Here is a 21,622-nt window from a genome sequence, read left to right as displayed (position 1 = left end):
GAGATATTCAGCACAGTTATGTTATTAATAATTTACACTATCTTTCAAACTGCATTAAATCTGCCCAATGCATACCCTCTACTCAGGATTTAAAATACCAAATTAGTTTATTGATTAACTTAATTTTCTGCTAGATACAGCATCTGCTTTGCATTTCAGAATGAGGCTTCAGTACATTTGTATCTTTGCTGTTTATCTTCTACCAGAAAACTGACCCCAGAAATTTCATTATTCTGTAATAATAGATAGCATTAACATCTATTTTAGTCACAATCCTCAGAATGCAAATACAGGAGCTGACATGGTGATTTAATTGAATTTTACATGCCAGTTTGGAGTCACTTTCATTTAGATCCAACTTAGATGTGGCTGACAGTTTGAATATCACTACACAGTAAGCCAAGAAGACAAACCAGTCAACCACAGCACTGCTAACTATATGGATTTTCCATTTTGCTAATGCAATTCCCTGCAGTTCACATGTCTTGTAAGCCGTATCTTTGGAAGTAAATAACTGCAGGAAGACAACACCAGATTCAAAGATGGCTTGACTTGTTCCCATTGAAGGAGGTGGCCACGTGAGATCAGGGGCCGCACTCTTGGTACAGCAGAGCTGGCAGGCACAAGGTCTTTATTATATTCTGGACCCACTGCTTATTTCCCTGTGAGCTGCTCAAGCATACTTAGCTCCAAAGCAAATAAATACAAGCTAGTGCACCCTGCTGCCCTGAAACTGTACAAGCCAATGACAATGTGTATGGTGGGTGACACATACACCTCAGTCCCCCAGGGAGTCTTTGCTTCTCTTTGTCAGAGTGGTTTAATTTGAATATTGATCATATGCAGCATGTTAAAAAAACCAGGCAACTCCACCACACACCAGGGCATTAACTGCCCCTTCAGAGCTACATATACTGGAACAACCTCCACTAGCAGTCCCTCTTTTTGCCCTCTTTCCCTCTCTTTATGTTCAAAACTTTAATTTTTACTATTTACTTCAGTGTATGAAACAGCTGCTTCATAGTAAGACAAACTTGGCAAGCCCAAGGCATCAAAGCCTGACCAAGTTTTGCAAGGTATGATTTATAGTTCCCTCTTTCTTGTACAGTATGTGGGGAAGCCAAGAGTGAACAATCCTTTTGGGTATCAGGAATCCAAAAGCCTTGTATCCTAGCAATAACCAGCACAAGGCAACTGGTGTAAACATATTTTTGTTAGATTTTGGCAATACTGTTTCTTACCAGGTTTCACCTAAACCTGTAGAGATTACAGTATATTCCTACTTAATATAAGTGGCCTATATCATACAGTAGGTATAGGTCGAACAGGTAGTTCACAAAAATTACAGAATGCCACCAATGCAAGGGATGCAGAACATTTTTAAAAGAGAAACCTATTTATTTTTAAAATTAAACCTAAAAATAGCAACTCCCATGTACACTTGATTTTAGAAGCAGGAGGAAACATACTCATTTGGAGCAGTTTTGCATAGCCACATAGCTTACATTTTATTAGTTGGTTAGATTTCATTATAAAAAAAAAAAAAAAAAGGTTGGATTTTATAAAAGCACTACCTTTACAAGTGTTCATTCATGTTGACTCACAGGTCCCAACCCAGCAACCAAACTTTTTGCTTGCTTTATTTTTTAACAACTATCTCCTTGCCTATGTCTTTTTTTGTGCTTGTCAGAATCAATGCAAAGCAATTCCAGCTGATTTTGGCCAAAGAGATCGAATACGTATTGCATTCCTTTTCCACATACCAGAAAATGGTTAAGCAAAACAAATCAGCAACTCCAGTACAAAAATACCAAACACCAGAATCTGAAGTTTGAAGCAGTGCTAATGCTTGGTTTTGGCATCTGGTGACAAATTTATTTCAAAAAGGGCTGTAAATCACAGGAGTCATTCTCAGACTCCACCAGTGCCAACCTTGGCACTGTCAATGGCTCATCATTGCTAGTGTCGTTGCTGAAACATGACCCACCTTGTGGACAGTACAGCAAAAACACAGTTCCTGGTGAAAATAAGTATCTTAAAAGAGTTACTGAGCTGAACCCCATTCTGCAAACATTTGAGCATTGTATAGCACAGAAAATTGGCCTGTGTCTGTGATGTCAAGGGTGTCCACTGCCGAGCTCACCAAGAAGTGTGGCACATTGCTCAAAGGACTGTCTGGAAATCTGTGTGGGACACACAAGCAAAGTTATTCTCTGCAGATTCCCAATCAGTGCAGTAAGAAATAATTTCTTATAACTCAGGATGTTAGGACTGATTTTAATGTCTTGGTTTTTTGAATTTTGAAAGGTACACCTTTTTACCTGCATCCATGTGGAGCTCCTGAAAAAGCAACATGATTTTCAGTGTAGATGGAAGGAAATTTCATGCCACTGGAACAAAACCCTTCATGTTGATCTTTTGTAAGTAGCGATTCCAAAAGTAACCCTGTATTGCCATCAACAAGGAGAGGGATAACACCTGTAAGTCAGACATTCGGATGTGAATTAAGAATGAGGAAAAGAGCAGCAAAGAGTTTTCACATGCCAGAGAGAGTGAGCACATTCGTGGGAAGAAAAATGTAAATGTGGTGTGTTTGTGTGGATGTCTATAAACATTCTGTCATCTCAGTTGAGAAAAAATAATTTTAAAAAATCAGCTTTTACAGGACAGGGTTCCTGCTCTGTCTCTATGGCAATGAAATGGAAGACCTGGAAGGACAAAGCTGCACCAGCCAGGGCAGATACATAAAGCTGAGGTGGCTGTGTGCAGACTAAAGCTTGACTTTTTTTTCTGATTTCCAAGTTACCCACTCAGCACTTGACAATATCAAATTAGAATAAACATTCTTATAAATCAAGCCCCTCGTAAGGTAGCAAAACTTTAAAAAAATACCATTTTCTATACTCTCTCCAGCAAAATTAATTTTGCTTAGGAACTCAGACTTCATGTTAAGATACAAGCAGTGGGATGGGGAGGAAATGTAAAATCTGGTCACTAGGGAAATTCGCTTTTAGGTCTTGATTTTCGCTGTCACGAATAAGGTTTTAAACTCTTCTCTGCCAAACATTTAGCAGGTAAATTGGCACAACTTCAATAGACACAATCTCTCCATCTGAACCTGCAAGAAGCACCTGATCACAAAGTATATGAAAAAAACAGTGTGGAAGTCCACAAATAAGACATGGTGCACTTGACAGAAAATAAAAGACTCTCCCACTTCCCCCTACACACACACACTTTGGTTAATAATTGTGAAAATAATCAGTTTTTATATCACAAAACGAAGCCAATTTCTTGATCAAAAAAAGGATCATTTCTATGGGAAAGATTGGTAGAGTATGAAAAAATAAATGAAAGAGGGGGAAAAAAGAAAAAGATATAGTTAATTAAAAAAGAAAACTAGTAAAGACCAGGATCAGGAAATAACAGTTTGTATCAATCTATTTAACTGATGGATAACAAGCTCCAGAGGGAGAAATTAAACTAGTTGTATGAGCTTTCAGGTCTCAGAAGAGAATTAAAAAGCATAATGCCTCATGTTGGGAAGACTGAACCTTTCATTTGGTTTAGACAAAATAAAATTTATAGCTTTGCTTGGCAGCAATAAGTATTTTTTTAAAGACCAAAATACACATTTAGATTTCATATTTGCAGTTTTTATAAAAGCAAACTTTGTGTTTCAGCTGATGGGAATACTTCAAGAAACAATATTGCCCTTCATGCTGCAGGTACACAGACAAACATACAACTGCAAGATCAGCAGCTGCCCATTTTTCTCAGACTTCTGAGACCACAGCCATTGAAGCTGCCTTACAAAACCACATAATTGAGAAACTTTTTAAAAAAAATGACACCCAGACAACCAAGAAAAACAAAACTGCCCCAGAGAAAGATGCAGACGTAGAATATAACCTTTTCCCCTTTATATGGTGGCCTAAATGTATAAAATGTCACAAATCCACCCTGTCTAAATACAATTAATGGATATATTGATGCTAGATCTGCTTAGGCTGTGACAGGAGATAGCAGTGGCAGTAAACAAATTTTACTCTTAATTTAAGGCCCTTTTTAGCAGAACAGTGTGAAGTAGACTTGGTGCAAATGAGAAGGCCAGTGAAATCAGACATACTTTGCTGCTCCTGAGCCAAATCACTGCTGAGAATTCATCAACAATCCATAATATGCAAAGAATGATGGAAGTGATTCTGTACCATCTATGATGTACAAGTGTCTTTAATTATATTTTCCAAACATGAGAAACAGCAGTCACTGGCTAGATACCATTAAAAAAAAGTAAGAAAAGAAAAGGTTAGAACACAAGAACAACTGACCTTTGGCAACGAAGAACTCCTGTGTTCCCAAAGAAAGAGACACATTTCTTCTTAGTACTGCCTGGAGAAGTATGTCCTCCTCTGTTTAGGGTGGGTGAATGAACTGCTCTTTTGCACAAGCTTTCCAGACGCCCCTGATTATCACCCCAGATGTGAGGAATGCATCTATCTCATGTGAAGAAGGATGAAAATCAGGAGGTTCTGTAAAACCTCACAGAACTCTGCCACTGGATGAACAGATATTTGCCTAAATTTATCATCTGTTAAAAAAAAAATCTTGATATTTCCTTTTTATTAAGTATCTGGATAGCAAGTAATGAACAAGATGCTATTAATAAACAAACACTGTTTACAACATTTTCCTGCTGTAAACCCCAAAATTAAAAATGCAACTTACAGAAGGACCAAACATTTTTTGCTGATAAGGGAAAGCAGATTTTTCCTTCAGTGAGTTGAATGTATTCCAGCTACAGAAATCAATAGCTTCAGAGGTCAACAATGCAGAGGTGCTGAGGCTGAATCCTGAAGTGAATAGGCAGCTAATAATGGAAAAATGCCAAAGCTACATTGAAATTATTGGTGGCACCCTGACCTCACACAGCAAACAGAGGAGGAGATGTTGGTTAAGATTTCGGTAAAAATGTCTGCAGTACTGGAAAAAATGCAGAGCAGTAGCAGGAAAAGCAAGATATTATTAGCACTTGCAGTCAAAATGGGATCTGTCCGGGCAACACAACTGCTACAGTTAGAAAGAGCAAGCATTGCTTTTTCTGGCTGATACAATCTGTGAAGAGGAGAACCAGAAAGTACCGGACAGTAGTTAAGAATTTTTAGCTACAAAACTTACTAAAAACCAGCTGGGTCAAAGAGCTGACAAGCAAACCCCATTTGAAAGGGTACGTTTATTCAGGAAAATGAAAAACTGGGGGATCATGACAAGGAGGGCAGCTGAAAATGGAAGCAAGAGAAATTAACAGAGTTAGAGGGGGAGTAAGTCCTTCCTTTGTTGTGGGACTCCTTGACTAAGTAGACAGCAAGGTGTCAGAGCGTGGCTGTGTGCCACTCCATTTTTACAGTGCTCTGCAGAAGGGACATGCTATCCTACTCATTTAGGACCAAGTGTCCTGCTAGAAGACTTTCTCAGCAACCTGATTTCTGAGGCCAATTATCATACCAAACAACTAGCCCTGTAGGATGGTAGTACCAAGCTGTTTAATTCTTGGCAGGTCCCTTACTTCCACTGAGAACATGGAGAAGGACAGTGCCACAGTCCTTTTCCCATGCCATGACAAAACCCTTCCACCTGCATGCTGTGGCTTTTCTGAACATCCACCTGGTCACCAGACTTGGTCAGAAAGCCCAACCAAGCACATGTGTGTGGAAACTGCAGGGCAACCAGTTCCTTACCCAGAAATTGCCCAAGAACAAGTGAAAGGCCTCAGTTGATGTAAGCAAAAGAGTAATTCATGTTCTTTCCTTTAGCCACAACCTTTGCAGTTGCTCCTGAGACCTACATGGGGAACATGAATTGCCTTCTTTCAGCTGGGATCCTTCCCAAGCTCACTTCACCCCAGCATAGCTTGCTGAATGTCCCTCAGACAGTGAGGGAAGGAGTCTCCAGGAGGAGGGTGGTGGTTAGAGAGATGCTCACTTTCGTGGAGGCAATCCATTTTATTAGACTTAGAATTACCCTAATAGGCTAGAGTGATCACATAGGACATAAACTTTGCACTCCTGCTGTAGAAGATGTCTTCAATTAAGAATGAAACTTAGGAAAAGATGCTTTTGTCATCTCAGTTAAACTGAGCAATACCTTTGTAGATCTGTTGATTTCACCAGGATTTCTCCAGAGAACAGATAATACTTAGCATCAGAAGACTGAAAGAGTGGACTAGGACATCACAGCCATGTGGATTGAAATATTTATGGACGCCTCATAGATCAAAGCCACATTATACTAGGCATTAAGCAAACAAACCACACAGCTCACCCAGTGAGCTACTCTTTGCACATTTGCAGAAAATCTGAGGAGTACAGATGCCTGGGTAGACCATTGGTAGTAACAAATTTGCAGGATAAGCAGCAGCCACAACATGCACTTGTTAGATCATGATTGAATATTTTTGCGTTTATCTTAATAGAGAAAAATTTAATCATCCCTAATTTCCTTTAAATACATATCAGTACAACTCTTTTTTTCCATTTTCAGCCAGTGCTTAATGCATTCCTCTCCCCAACACATCCACCTTACAATGAACCCCCTTTTTTTCCATTCCTCCTGACTTCCCTGCCCCCCCCCCCTCCCCCCCAAAAAAGAATATATCTTTTCTTTTTTGAAAATATTGTGCTAATGTTTGAAATTTTCTTTCTGGTTCCCCCCATTAATGCGTGGGACCTCCTCAGAGTGCAGCTCCACTTCAGAACCTGACATTTAACCCCTACCAAATCACAGTCACAGTAACTTGGTATTTATTTAGTTGCTAAAAATACAAAATTTGTCCTATATAACATGACAAAAGGTTTCCTCTGTTAATAAAAGAGACACTGTTGCTACTGAATAAGCAAAGGCTTACTTTCTGACTTTAAAACAAAGTACAATTAAACAAAGAGGTTAATATCGGATTCTTAAGTAACATAGTTCTGCTAATGTCAGTTATTCTTTACAAACACAGTATGAGTTTTGCTTAATGAAACAAATCAGTTCAACCCACACCAGTGCATAAGCCCATTGTACTTTATATGACCTTGAGGTGACTAACTGCATGCTCCTTTCCCCAAAGGGTATTTTCAGTTTTTTACTTTCTTGTTCAGCCTTTTCATAACCACGGACTGCAGAGAGTCAGTCGGAACAGTAACACCCAAAAAGAAAAAAAAAAGCACACAGATGGCTTCTAGCTTATGCATCAGGACTCAAACTAAAAAAAAAATCTTCCTGAAGCAAAAGTCCTGAATGTCAAAGAAGAAAATAATGTATCCTCCAGACTAAGATACAAAGTGGGAGGCAATGCAGCACAGACACCTGTTGGTCCTCCTGAAGCCTTCAGACTCTCTGATTATCATCTCTGATCCTTTTTCTGCTTTCCCTAGGGAAGTCAATGCTTCATGTGTATTAAATTCATCACAGAGCTTTTACTGCACAAATGGGCCTTGCTGCTAAAGTGCCTCTAGCAATAGTTTGAGGTGGGTTGCTACATCCTGGCAACATTTTCAGCATTACCCTACTGAGTAGGAAAGGGCAACATCCATTATTTTTTTCAGAGGCTTAGAGGAGACTATAGCACTATGCTACAGAAGTTACATTATCTTACATATATGGCACATCAGATATAAAAGAGATGCTTTTACTAGGGACATCAAGTTTTCTGCATCGAGCTCCCATCAAAGTAACGTCACAATGAGGCAGAAGCGATCCTTAATTTGATTTCTTCAACAAAGACAAAGAAAAGTCTAAAAGCCTTTAAAAACGGATTATTTTTTCCCACCAAATAGTCATAATTAATTTGGACAAAAGAAGCTCACTTGTATAACAGAGTTTATTTAGCACTGAGTTTTAAAATAAGCCAAGTGCCATACCACCCATCTGCTAATCATGACTACTTGAAGAGTAATATACATTCTGGGACTGACTTGCTATATAGGACACAGGGCTGATAGGATTACCTGGCACTATTCAAACGCATGTAATCTTGCTGAACTTTTCCATGTTTCATAAAGCTGAATTTATTTGAGTAGTCCAGCCAGAACAGTTCAGCAATATTTGGAAAAGTGCTAAGGAAAACCACTCCAGCCTTGCTGCTTTCCCATTTCTCTGGGAGAAGGGAGGGGACCTCTCACACTGGTACTGCACAGCCAGTGCACTGGCTGACAAATTTAATTCAGCAATACAAATTTAATTCAGTTCAGGAATGGGCCCAAGATCATATTTCCATTTGATTAGCCAAAACACATGGAGTTTATGCTTGCTGGAGGAAGACAGACAACAACTCGATCTGATAGCAAGGCAAGCAGTCAAAATACTAGCCCCTCAACATTTTGGAACAGATTTGAAGTGCTAGTGTGAGTTCATACCGTGTCAGCACTCTACATTACGTGGCCAAGACATTTTTGATCTAGAGACTGTGAAATAAGACTTACTGCCAAAACACAGACCCATACTGCACCCCAGCTGCTATTGCTCCTAACCATCTCTTATCAATTTCTGACTTGGAAAGCTGGGAAAGGAAGGCTTAGAGAGTCTTTGTTCAGACTTTGTTGTCCATCAGCACGTTCTCATTCCGAGTGCCCATACAGCCCAGCAACTGAGCCAGAGAACTGAGCTGTGCAGTTCCTCTCAACCTCAAGAGTTCCTCATTCAACTGAAGCTATGTTTGATAGCATCCCAAGGACTTTGTTCAGAGGGAAGAAAGAACGTGCACATTCACAATCCAAGTTGCACACAAGAACTACCTCTGTTTCCTTCTACAAAATCCCAGGCGGAAAAATTTTCTAGAGGACAGGGCAAATTCACCTACAGGGGAAATTCACCTACAGGTGAATTTGGCTGAGAGACTTCACAGATGAACGTGGCTCAGTCTGCTGTTCTCTCCTCCCCTCTCCAGGCTCCAATACAGTGCCAGCTGGGCTCAAAATGCTACAGTGATATTTTCTTGGCAAGGCTCTTTATAACATGTTTAAGAAAACTAATTATTAGAAACACAGCCCACCTGCTGCATATGCTCTTCCTCACTCCAAAATTAGTTGGGGTATCAGACAAAAGGGAAATAACAGTAGGATCAGCTTTTGACTTGCAGGTAATAACAGACTCATCAAAACCAAGGCAAATAACACTATCATGGATAATTATACGAACCTAGCATACCCCAGTAAAAATCACAAGAACACGTGAGCTGTAATCTTCCTAAAAATTTGTTTCCTATTGAAATAAAAGCATTAGACTTCTAAATAGTAGTTTAAAGTAAAGGCAATAATTTGTTTCCAGCTGGTACAATCATTTAATAAAATGCCTGCTGTGTCTCCAGGAATAATATTCTTCTTTCCTTGGCAACAAACATAATTACCCTGGTTTTGGACCACCAGTTAAGTCCATCCCCAAAGTGTTCTCACTCTAAGTACGAGACATTCAAAAAGAATAATTTGCCATATGGAAGATAATGAAGTTAAAAAAGCATCCCGAAATGTGCAAATGATTTGGGGAAAAAAATCTAGAAGGCTGAAGTCACTTCACTATTACAATTATTCATGTAATGTTTTAATAATAAGATAAAAACCAGTCTTGCTCTCTTCTCAACCAAATCCAAACTCCATACTTTCTAGGTGTTAAAATTATCACCTTCAAGCTGCAAGGAGGTAAGGATAAGAGACAGCTTCCAAACAGCAAAGGACTGGATGCAGTACTACCTGGAGCTGTAGTTAATTATCTTGCTGATGTTAATTGGCCTTTATTTGTAAACAGCCAAAGAAGAATGAGGTGCTAGGTGTTGCTGAAGGGTTAATGTAGCGCTGTTTGTAAGGCTGCTTTCTTTAAAGATATCATTTACATAACGTATAATAACTATTTCTCTTTTCCAGGCTCCAGAGCAAATATTTGAGTAATAAATATAAAAGTGATTATACTGATGCCTTTTTTTTTTTTTTTTTCCTAAAGCACAAATAAGAGAAGAGAGAGGAATAAAAATGTCTATGGCAGAACTGTCCCAGTGGTACAGTACATTTTTCAACATTTTGATGAAGCAGTTTGTTTGGAGAAAATAGCTGTGTGTTTATGAAACAATGTTATTTAGCACTTAAAGCCTGGAGCTGACATGCATTGTTCCCAAGCAGTGTGATCAAACTTAAATAGCAAAAAGAACACACTTTGTTTTCTTTTTCTCTGTGTACTTTTAAAAATGAAACATAAGGAGAGATCCATCTGATGGAATTTCTTGGATAATCAGTCAACAGCAGCTTCATAATAGCCAGCATGCAGCAAGGTGATCGTAACTCAAGCACACATGCCTAACAAAGGAAACACACAAGTACCAGAACGATGGGAATAGCTGTAGGTATTGCAATTCAACAAGACAAGAACCTAACGATATTCAACAAGGCCAAGTGCAAGGCACTTGGGTGGGGGCAACCCTCAGTATCAATACAGGCTGGGGGATGAAGGGATTGAGAGCAGCCCTGAGGAGGAGGACTTGGGGGTAGTAAAGGTGGACATGAGCCAACAACGTGTGCTTGCAGCTCAGAAAGCCAACCATACCCTGGGCAGCATCAAGAGAAGTGTGGCCAGCAGGCCAAGGGAGGAGATTCTCCTCCTCTACTGCGCTCTGGTGAGACCCCACCGGGAGTGCTGTGTCCAGCCCTGGGGTCCTTAGCACAGGAAAGACATAGACCTGTTGGAGGAGGTCCAGAGGAGGCCACAAAAATGGTCAAAGGGCTGGAACACCTCTCTTATGAAGACAGGCTGAGAGAGTTGGGGTTGTTCAGCTTGGAGAAGACTCCCGGGAGACCTTATAGCAGCCTTTCAGTACTTCAAGAGGGCTTATAAGAAAGACAGGGACAGACTTTTTAGTGGGGCTTGTTGCGATAGGACCACGGGTAACAGTTTTAAACTGCAAGAGGGTAGATTTAGACTAGATGTAAGAAAGCAATTTTTTACCATGAGGGTGGTGAAACACTGGAACAGGTTGCCCAGAGAGGTGGTAGATGCCCCATCCCTGGAAACATTCAACGTCAGGTTGGACGGGGCTCTGAGCGACCTGATCTAGTTGAAGATGTCCGTGCTCATTGCAGGGGAGTTGGACTAGATGATCTTTGGTGGTCCCTTCCAACCAAAACTATTCTATGATTCTGTGAAGAAATTCACAGTTCTCAGCAAATGCATTCATCACTCCTCTAGAAGGAATGTAGCAGCAATGTAAAAGTGGCACTTTATAAATACTTCAGGAAATTTTGTTGAGCAGCAAAGAACTGTAGTATAAACTGGCACATATATAACAACACAAAAATATATTCAAAATCCAGCTATTTATTACTGACTACAGTTTTGCTGGGAAAAAGGAGGACTGGTGTCCTGCTCACTGTCAACAGTAAAGCTTTTGATTAAGTAACTTTTCATGCTGCTAGCAGTCTGAGAACAGCGACAACTTAAAAATTTGCATGCATTTTCCAAAATGAGTAACACCTAGGTTGTCTCACAAGCCCGCTTAGAGATGTATGCCTTTGCCAAAGCAATGCTTATTCTCACAGTGTGATGATGCTGCAGAAAGCAAAGGTCCCCAGGCTGTTTCAAGTCAAGACTCACTGGAGAAAGCTAATGGTGCTTTACCCCTTGCAGTGTTCAACCCCTCAGGTGGTTGCACTGGGGTTGCCCTTGCCACCTTTTTAAAGGCTAATTACAGAAACACAGAAGGGACCTACCTGAGGTGGCCTGTGCTTCCTCTAGCTGGTCCACAGCAGTGCTTGTGAGCCACAGCTGAGAATGGAGGTACCCGAGTTAGCTGGGGACTGTGTCACCTTGGAGCTCCAGGTACATCTGTCCAGCCAAGACACTCACAGGAGGCTACTCCCACCACTTGAGCTTCAGCACTGAAAGCAATTTGGAGTACAGAAATTCCCTTAAAACCTTGGGCAAGCTCATTGTGATCTCAGATGAAGAAATATTTTCCATAGCATAACCTTTGCCCCACAATCTCTCCCACTTCTTTTCAGAATGAACTTGCCACAGGCCTATCTCACTTACTTTCTTGCCTTTTAATAAGGATCCATTCACATGCCAACTTTTCCTATATTACTTAAATACACTGCTCCTTAAAAATGAATAGTATGTAGATACTCCAACAGACATAACATGGAATAAACTTTAATTTAAGATAGAAAGGTCAGTAAGAAACATCAGACTCACAGTTCTGCTTATTCCCAGTGACTTTGTGTTTACCAGATCCCTTTAGAGTAGAGCTGGCCAAATGGGAAATATTAATTTGGGCACAAATAAAATATTTCATGGTAATATATCCATTTTGTCTAAATTCAGAGGAAAATATATAAAAATGAATATTCTTGAAAAGGTCAAAATGTTTCCTTTTGACAGTTAAGCTCTTTAGTATATGTGACATATGACTGGGGGGATCACAACCTGTACGTGTGATATGTACTTTGTACATATGAAGAGGTCATTCTTTTCTAGGGAGCTCCAAGTCTAAATGGACAAGAAAAATAAATGGGCATATAACATTCAAACATAGGACTAGATTGTAATACGTTCACTCACATTAAAGAATAATTTCTTATATAAATAATCTCACTGATCTCAGGACTACTGATGAAATAAAGGACCTTATTTGCCCAAAAAAGATGATGGTCTGGCTTAACCCAATCAAGTTTAGGAAAGCCAAATATCCCATGCAACCTGTGATTTGAATATATTTGATGGCTTTACTTGTTTGCTACTTTTAGTTTCATCATAACCCCTAAAGATTCCATTTTGTATTTACTTTGGCCAAGTTCAGCCAAAAGCCTGAGGTTTCACCCTTTCCTAATCTTTCACAAAGTGATGAGGTACAGCTGTTCAGATCTGTTTTCCAGAGTTTTGGTAGTCCTCCCTCCACAAAGACTCTTCTGAATGTGATTGAGGAGAAGTAACTGGAATTAAATAACTTCAGGGAAACAAATTATTCTGGATAGCTACAACTCATGATCATCTTACAGAGGCACAATAAAAAACCAACCACTTAGTGAGAGAGGGATAGTGAAATTTAGCATTTGCAAGTAACATTTCAGAGACTCTGGCATCCACCAAATCTCTAATTCATCATAGGTTTAGAGCTGTTCCATACGTTTTCACATCTACAGATTCAGATGTTCTGCCTTTGATAGAGTTTTCCAGCCCAAGCCAGTGGCTGTTCTGGAGAATGACTGATCTCTTCCAGCAGCCTTTTTCTCTCACGCTTGTATGGATTCGATGCTCGTGACAGCACCAGACTTACAGTTCTTGAAACCAAGCCTCCCTCTTCATGTACTAAACAGACACAGCTAACTCCAGCCTGCTCGCCTGCCAGGCCTGGAGGCGAGTAAAATCTGTAACAGCGATAATCTAGGTCTTTAAAGCATTCTTTACACTTGCACATAGTAGGAAGAAATACGAGCAAGTGATGAGGCCACCATGTCACTATGACTACTCAAATCCTTGGCTCTGCTGGTGAGTTACCAACCCATTTCTAAATGAGTGCTGTTTGGTAAGGCCTTCTGCTGAGTGGAAAGCAGGTATATGCATCATCCATCTATTTCACAGGGGTCAATGGCTCTAACATGGCAAACAAGCTACTGTAGCTGACATCCATCAAATTCAAACCTGGAACATATAGAGCCTTTCATATCTAAATTGCTTTTCCTCTGTTGGCCATAACTTACTACAGTCAGCACTCTTTCAGAGTAAAATTCCAGCTTTGCTGACATCAGGGTGAATGGAGCAGAGATTTCACCTTCAGTGCTCAAAATCACTGAATTACCGAACAGTCAGGTTTGGGTGGACCTCCCAAGGTCAGCGGGCCCAGTCCCCTGCTCAGAGAAGGGCCAGCTTGAAGTCAGAGCTTGGTCAGCATAAAATCTTGGCTGTACTGGGAGAAGAAATAAAATCGATTGCTTTGTCTTCCTTGAAGAGGCTTCCAAATTAAGGCAACCATTTATTGATTAATTTAACCATTCATTCTCTTATCTACTCTTAGGTATAAAGGACCTTTCACTCCAAAACCACCAATCCTCTCACTGCCGTACAGTCACCTCCTGAAACAAAATTTCCACAGCCTGTTTTTTGCACACTCTCCTGCCCTCAACACTCCTTCAGAAGCTGCTTTTTGCCTCCAGCCCTCAGCAGCTGAGATCCTGCCTCTCTGCCTTCCCAAGGCTGATTTCCTTTTCTGTCCCTCAGGCCCAATGCCCATCTTCTGCCCTTCCTCCCCCTGGGTGCAGCAACATCACCACCGAGCCTGAAGTAACAGCAGATTTATAAGGCTGGCCTCTGCTCTGCTCCAAATTCCATTTTAATATTAGCGTGTCTCATTAGTGTGCACACGTGGCCAGCTGAGAACCAAAGGAAACACAGAAATCACTCAGCACTCCCAGTAACAGACATTTTACAATTTTACTTTAAGTATAGACATGAGGGGGAGACTAAGGCATTTTATCTGTACCTAAAGAAATCAGTCACAAAATTTGCCATCTCTAATCTATGCAGCATACAGGTCTGTTATCTACTGCAAAATGCAAGATAAAACAAACAGCCCCCAGCAGAAATGCTGTGAAGAGAAACCCTCTAGTCAAACGTGTCATGAGAAATACAGCAAGAAAAGGTTTTCCCCAGATGAGGGGAAGGACAGAAGTGTAGAAAACAGAGGTTACACTTCCTTTTTTGGGAATGGTTTACTGTGGTTTTAAAGAACAAAATATGTGGTGTGTCAGCCACTGGCAGAGGAAAATGGTAAGTTACGCTATTTTCAGCTGTAGATCTAAACCTTTGTTTAGTTTGGCTTCTTCCCCAATCAGGTTACTCCTTAACCTCCTGTCCTCAGCCATGCTACTCCCTCTTCCTTTACTGCTAGACAGCAAGGCACTTAAAGCAGAAGACATCCTTGGGGGGGTCACGCATTATGGCTCAGAAACAACAGTTCATTTAAAAGATATCCAAAGCTCAGGCTGAGTCCTACCTACTGCGTGCACCTGAGGAATCTCTTCTGATCGCGTTGGGCTGCCTGTACGTATAACAAAATACTGGGGTTTTCTCATAAGGGCTGCAGGGTGATGCTAGATTTACTCTAACTGAATTTTGAATATTGATTCCACTTACACTATCACTACAGGTCCCAGAAATTAGCATCTCTGAATTCTTGTATTTACATGCCTGGCAAGCATATTTTTAGGAAAATATCACTGCTTGTACCACACACACAAAATCTGCTGTCCATGGAAATTACGGCCAATTTCAGCCACAAGGCTAAACGAACTGACCTCTTTGGAGGAAAACAAAAGGGAAAAACTCAACATTGGAAATATTACAGAAAATCTCCATTCTCTTTTGCTCTACCCTGTCACAAACACTCTCCTCTGGCTTTAACTATGTGGTTAGAATTTGATGACACAAAAGGGAAGAATTCCTGCTGCTTCTTCTTGCATGTCAGTAGCATTAGTAACATCACTGTCTCATCACTGTCTATAATCTTGTCTTGCTGAGGACACCAGATGCCAGTTTTATACAAGCATTTAGTTAACATTTTATATACCACAAAGCCCTTAGGTTATTTTTTAATGTAATATACACACATATTCTCTATAAATTATTTTATCTGCTTTTATGACTGTTTTGGAGCTATCTGTATCTCACAAGTGAAAAACCAGTGCTACAGATTAGCCATGTGTAAACACAGTAAAACCCACAAAAGGACTTTAACATTAAAAATGCTTCTATTACCACATTTAATTCCTGGTGCTCAGCTTTCCTGCGGAGCCCTTCTCCTCTCCAAGCTACATGACTTGCTTCAGGCCTTGGCTTTGAAGACAAGCCTCCAACCCTCTAGTAGTAAACCTAAAACTTTCAGTACCTGGGGGTGACTACACCTCCACTGTTCCTACAGGAACTTGCTTTGAGAGTTTTAGTGATATCGAAGAGTCGGTTCAGTTCTGCACAGCAGGTTTAGCTCGTTCAGTAACAGACCATCACCCAAAGCAGGGGTCCCACTTCCCCAGCCTGATTCTCCAACCTCCTGCTCCTGGGGCTAAGCAAACTTCTGAATAGACACAGACCTTCAAACACTGAGTCTTTTCCTCCTAGTGTAACTCCTTGCACCATCTCACTGTGGAAGCAAAGGAAGGTAGCAAGGTAATAGCCTCTCTGAAGGCACTAAACCTTTAGACTGATTTAACATTATCCATAAAGTGCACCCTCGACCCTTTGCGACTTACTCCTTTCCCCCCAGTTAAGGTCTCTGGCCCAGGAGCTTTCTATCCAGCCCAGCCCTGCACTGCATAGTTAGCTAACTAGAGGTAGACAGTGCTAGCACAGGAGGGGTTTTATACTAATTCTACGTTTTAAAACAAGGAATACATCTATTCTTCATATTGAGGCAGAAGAAAAGACAATAAAAGGAAGGGTAGTCCTTTTTTTTTTTTTTTTAATAACCAATGGCCAAGAAACTTATTTAGATAGATGCTTACCACTCTCAGTACCTGTGTCCCTGCCCTCTTTGCTTATTCACTTAATCTGCTTAGTTCAGCATCTAGATCTCAGTTTGAAGGCTTTGCACATTGACCATTTGTTCCAATCTCTTTTTAATCTGTTGCTTGCTCCTTTTCTTTAACCTAAGCTTCTCCTGTGTCATTCTTGCTAGGACTGGTTTTCTCAGCTGCTTCTCCAGAGTGCTCCAGTGGCATCCAGGAGACACAACACCACCCACCCACAGTGACAAAGACATGAAGGGGCCTCCACTGCTCCATCAACAGATTAAACGTCGGGAGTGTCCCGTCCCCCATGGGATTTCCACGAAGGCTTCACATAACTGGCATTCCAGACAACTCCAACTTGAGACTGCCTCCCACAGAGCCTGCTGTGAGTCAGCTTTGTGTGGAGAATGCTGGGAACGGGGCAAGGCCTGCCTTAACATAGCTATGCAGTGTGCATAAGTCTGCAGTTTCAGATAGGCAACTTGCAACAGCCACATCTATGTATCATCTGAAAAATTGCCAACTAGTTCTTCTTTAGCAGTATTTTTCAGGCAGAAAGAGGAACTCTTTGGGAGGGAAAAGCTGTCTGAAGAATACATACAGGCTGGATTCCAATGGTGGATAAAAAAAGATAGCTTTCACAAGACCAGGAATAGTAATTCTCCAAGCTGGAGGTGATTCTGCCTTTAGAACAGGATGTCTCATGTTGTCTTTGGGAAAGAAGCCACGATGCTGATGGACGTGCATCAGGCTATCATTGAAAAGCTGGGGGGGGGGGAACCTCATCACCAATTGGATGAGGAGAAGGATGTCTTGGACATCAGAAAGGACAGGATGTAAAACACCATTAATACCACTACTACCACCACAGGCCACAACCTTGAGCCACCAAAGTTGAGCCTGGCACATCTTTTACCTCTTTCACCTGCCTTTTACCACAACACATCTCAAATATACTAAGGACATGGTTGAACTTTCTGAAGTCACTATACTATGGCTGCATCCACAATGGGGGGAAAGGGAATACATCTGTTGACCAGACAGACTGCTACCTGTGGTGTAGCAGAGGGTATTGCACAGGAAAAAGCTTGCCAGCCAGAAAGGTAGATGCTAGAGGGCTGATGATACAGAGCTGGTGCAACCAGCACTAGGGTGTATAAATAATCCATGACAATCAGCAAGACTTCAGTCTGACAAAAAAAAAATCATAATGGTTATCAATAATTGAGGCTATTCTCAAAGTGCCCTGGAGCACTATGTGTATTCCCTCAAGGACCACGACAAAGTGTGGCAGTGATCCTGTCCTGCACATCTAAGGCAGTGACTAGCTGATAATCTGCAAGAGACCGGCGCTGGCGCCGGGGTTATCAAGTCAAGTCCCAAAGATAAGGTGGCTCACTGGCCCTGCAGCAACCACTGAGAGGCTGCTGCTCGCTGCAGTATGTTTGCTTTTCTGCCTGTCTCCTGCTTCTCCCTGTCACCTCAGCAGGCTGGCAGGGCTGAAGGGTGGTGGGCGGTATGTGGCGGGTGCAGCAAGCACACGGTGCAGGCGAGGTGCCAGGGAGCACCAGCATCACTGCTTAGCACCGGGGGCACCCCATGCTGCGTACGGTGTGGGTGGCCCCGGGTGCCGCCGGGGTGTCTCCGCAGCTCCTTGAATGGACATACTTGGGGGATAGCTGGCATGGTGTGACCTAAAGGGGCAGCGTGGCCATGTCCACACACTTCCTATAGCTATGCACCTTCACTCGGCTCAGTTCAGGAAGAGACCCCCATCTCTTCATCCACTCAGTCAGTCTCCCCACTCAGCCCAGCTCTCTAAATAAGCTTATTCCATAAATACTCACTGATGCATTGCAGTGGGAAGGGCACATCCCAGACTGTCACAACTAACATGTAGCACATTACACAAAATAAGGTCTGAAGTCCAGGCTCAGTCAAAATCTGCAGGGCAATTCACATCTTTATATTACACTCAAACTAAGTTTTCCTCCTTTCTGCCACCCTTTATTAATTTTTCTCTGGTTTTGCTGCTTTACACTGTATATTTTTTCAGGACAGTGTTTCTTCATGACAAAGGGCCATTGTTATTTCAACAATCAGTTCTTCCCATGTGTCCTAACACCCTCTCACAGCACTGTCACAACTGCCACAGCATCTCAGGACCCATACACAGATGATGTATACTCACTGATTTAATGGTCTTAACTACCAAAAAGACAAAGGTTTACCTGCCCACTCATCTTTTTTACCTATTTATTCCATTTGCTATCTAAAAGTCAGCATTCATTGTCTGCAAAATGACTGTTGAACCAATGATTATAGTGTGCGTATTTCCTTTGAGTGACAGTGCCTGCACAATGACTTTTCTCCAACACACTCGACAGTCAGCATTAAATATTCTTGGCATGTAGCCTGAATAACAACACATACTGAGACCTGCCAGCATTGGAAAGTCCCTAAGTCCCAGGAGCTAAGATTAATTGCCAGCTATTCTTAAAATTTTCTCACCACTCCACCCAGTTTCTTGGGTCTTCCCACCCACTACAATCTTACAACTGCCTTTGTGGAGTTTCATAAAACTTCCCGAGACAGTTTCGGATGAGTGGAGAGCACTTAAACTCCCCCTTGAATTGACTGACTTCACATGCCAACAGTGCTTTCTTTGACTTTACAGGGGGAGGCTCAACTGGGTACAGTTTTGCTTCTCTATTACCACTCATGACTCTTCCCAAATTAGTTTGTCTCTGAGGCAGAGCATGGAAAATATGTTTAAGAAAAAGACAGCAGAAAGCACTCCTGTAACCTACTTAACCCGTCTTTTAAACCAGGGTATGAAGGCAAGTCCTGTGAGATGCTGAGCATCATTAACTTCCATTAAGTATAGATGAGATGAGGGCACTTGCACTAAAGACTACAGCCTCAGTACTTCTCACTGCTAAGCCCAAGTTTATGCTAGTGGTGGAAAAACACAGAAGGAATAACAGTATCACCTACTTCTTAGCACAGATCACCCTCTTGCTCATGTAACATTGCTGCCTGAACAACAAAGAGGTTTCACAATCATGAACCACAATCCTCTTTTCACCAAGGACTCCAAATATGAGAAAACAGGGGAAAGAACCACAAGGGAAATGAGAAAGCCCTTCTTCTGCCATTTCCAACTAAAAGGAAAGCGGGAGGTATGAAAAACCTTCACATACTTTTCACTTTGGCTTTCCACCCACAGTGGTTAGGATCAGCTTTGAAGAACCACCAAAGTTTCTGATCAAAGTTTTCTGGATAAGACAACTTGGCCCATTAATGTAGAATGGCATTTTTTTAAAATGAAAGGTGTGGGTTTTCCTTAAACAGATGCCTGTAAAGGCATCTAACTCCTGAAGGCTCTAGCATCCTGGTATAACCAGTTTTAGTCAGTGAGTCGGTTCTCTGATAGAGCTTACTAAGAAAAATGCAGCTTGTTCGCTCTTTCTCTCACAAGTTTCTCTCCACTGTTTCCTAGCTCACCTTCTATTATATTTAGGACTGATCTGAGTTAGGAACTCTAACACAGGCTTCATATTAATCACCAAAAAAGACTGTTATGTTGCCCATTTCTATTTTAGACCTTTGGCTCCAACCCCAGGCTTCCAGCTCTCAGAGTGAGCAATGCCAGACTTTCGTTTTTCTGTTATGGTTTTTTTTCCATAGGTGCCTAAGAAGCACTTGCAAAACGTTTCAAGTAGCTGCCCATGCAAAACATATTCCCCCGCTACTCTGTGTATAATTTCAACTGCCTGACTACAATGCTTATAACTGCATTTGTATCTGTACATGAGCATCTACAGCTGAAAAAAACCTCTCTCAAAATCAAACAAGCAACCAGACATCATCAGGCTAACCTCCAAGCAACTTTCCATAATGGCCTATGTACGCAAGCAGATGTTGATCTTTATTGTTTTACTATCTGATTGAAATACAATGCTTCTTAAAAATGACTGCTCACAGGTAAAGAGACATAGCCACCTAAATCCTCATTCAGTCTTGGTTTATACTAGGTGGTGTTTTGAGTACATTGTCAAAAGTACCAGATCTACCTTCATCCTCCAACACTTTAAGTTAATGAATTCTAAATCACATTCATCTAAAAGGAGTTCCAGTCACAAGATATTATTTCAGCATATATTGAAGCAGCTGGGTGTTGATTAACGTATTTCTTTTAAAGTTCAGTCATTAAGGTTAAGGAAACAAATTTCTTCTTGTGATCTTCATGAATATGATGGAAAATGACCTGTGGAGCTTCTCTGCATAGTAGTAAGGATCACTTACAAACCAATCAGGGCTTGGAAGGCAATCAGGTTGAAACACAGTAGTAAAAAAAAAAAAAAATCTGTCAAAAGCCAACAGTGTAAATTTTAGAAACAAAACACCTCAAATGTTAGTGAACTGATTAAGTCATGGTACCATACTGATTCAAACTACTGGGCACAATTTGGAAGTGGAACACATTTTTCTAACCAACTGATCAAACTGATGTTGTATTACCAGGACTAAAAATTAGCATTTTGTGGAAAGCACTGCCAGCTACCTGCTGGTTGGCATGACGAGTGTTTCAACAGCTTTTGATATTCTGGAAGTGCCACCTTTGCTCTCTGCAGCGATTTCAGTCGTAAGAGGCCCGTTCTCTCTTCTTTCCTACCCACTTCAAGATTTCATGGAAAAAGCAGCACCTTTTTTAATCATGGACACCCTCTGGCAGGGGTTAAAAACATGGGACACAGGAAGCTTCCAGTAACACCCCTTCCTTATCCTCACAGACACACACACTATATACGAACAGCCAGTAACAGACACCATACATTTAAACTTGTATTTTGCCCTTCCCTAAGGCAGAAATTCCCTGGTTGCTGTCTCGCTCCTCAGCTGGCAGAGACAGAGCAGCCAAACCCAGTGGGAGGGCAGTGGACAGTGGACACGGGCACTGACTTGCAGGCCACTTGCAAGCAGTGCTCCAAGGGACACTGGGCGTCTCAGCGACTGCTCCACAGTACCTGCCCACTGCTTAAACTGCAGCACTGCACTCACAGCATCGCCACAGCTCTCTGCCATCTTGCCAACTG

The 21,622-nt window shown here is 41.4% G+C and overlaps 1 long non-coding RNA gene across 2 annotated transcripts in view; it reads left to right on the top strand.

Moving 5' to 3' along the window:
- The window catches only part of LOC141957762 (uncharacterized), a 68,358-nt gene extending 51,546 nt beyond the window's left edge, over window positions 1–16,812 (top strand). For both annotated transcript variants that reach the window (XR_012633171.1, XR_012633168.1), the window contains one exon: window positions 16,691–16,812. This is a non-coding gene — a long non-coding RNA (uncharacterized LOC141957762). The remainder of the gene's footprint in view (window positions 1–16,690) is intronic.
- The last annotated feature ends 4,810 nt before the right edge of the window (window positions 16,813–21,622 follow it).

The sequence above is a fragment of the Athene noctua genome, chromosome 2 (assembly GCF_965140245.1).
Source record: "Athene noctua chromosome 2, bAthNoc1.hap1.1, whole genome shotgun sequence".
NCBI lineage: Eukaryota > Metazoa > Chordata > Aves > Strigiformes > Strigidae > Athene > Athene noctua.
The sequence above is the reverse complement of the archived record's forward strand: the minus strand, read 5'-3'. Positions and strand labels throughout refer to the sequence as shown.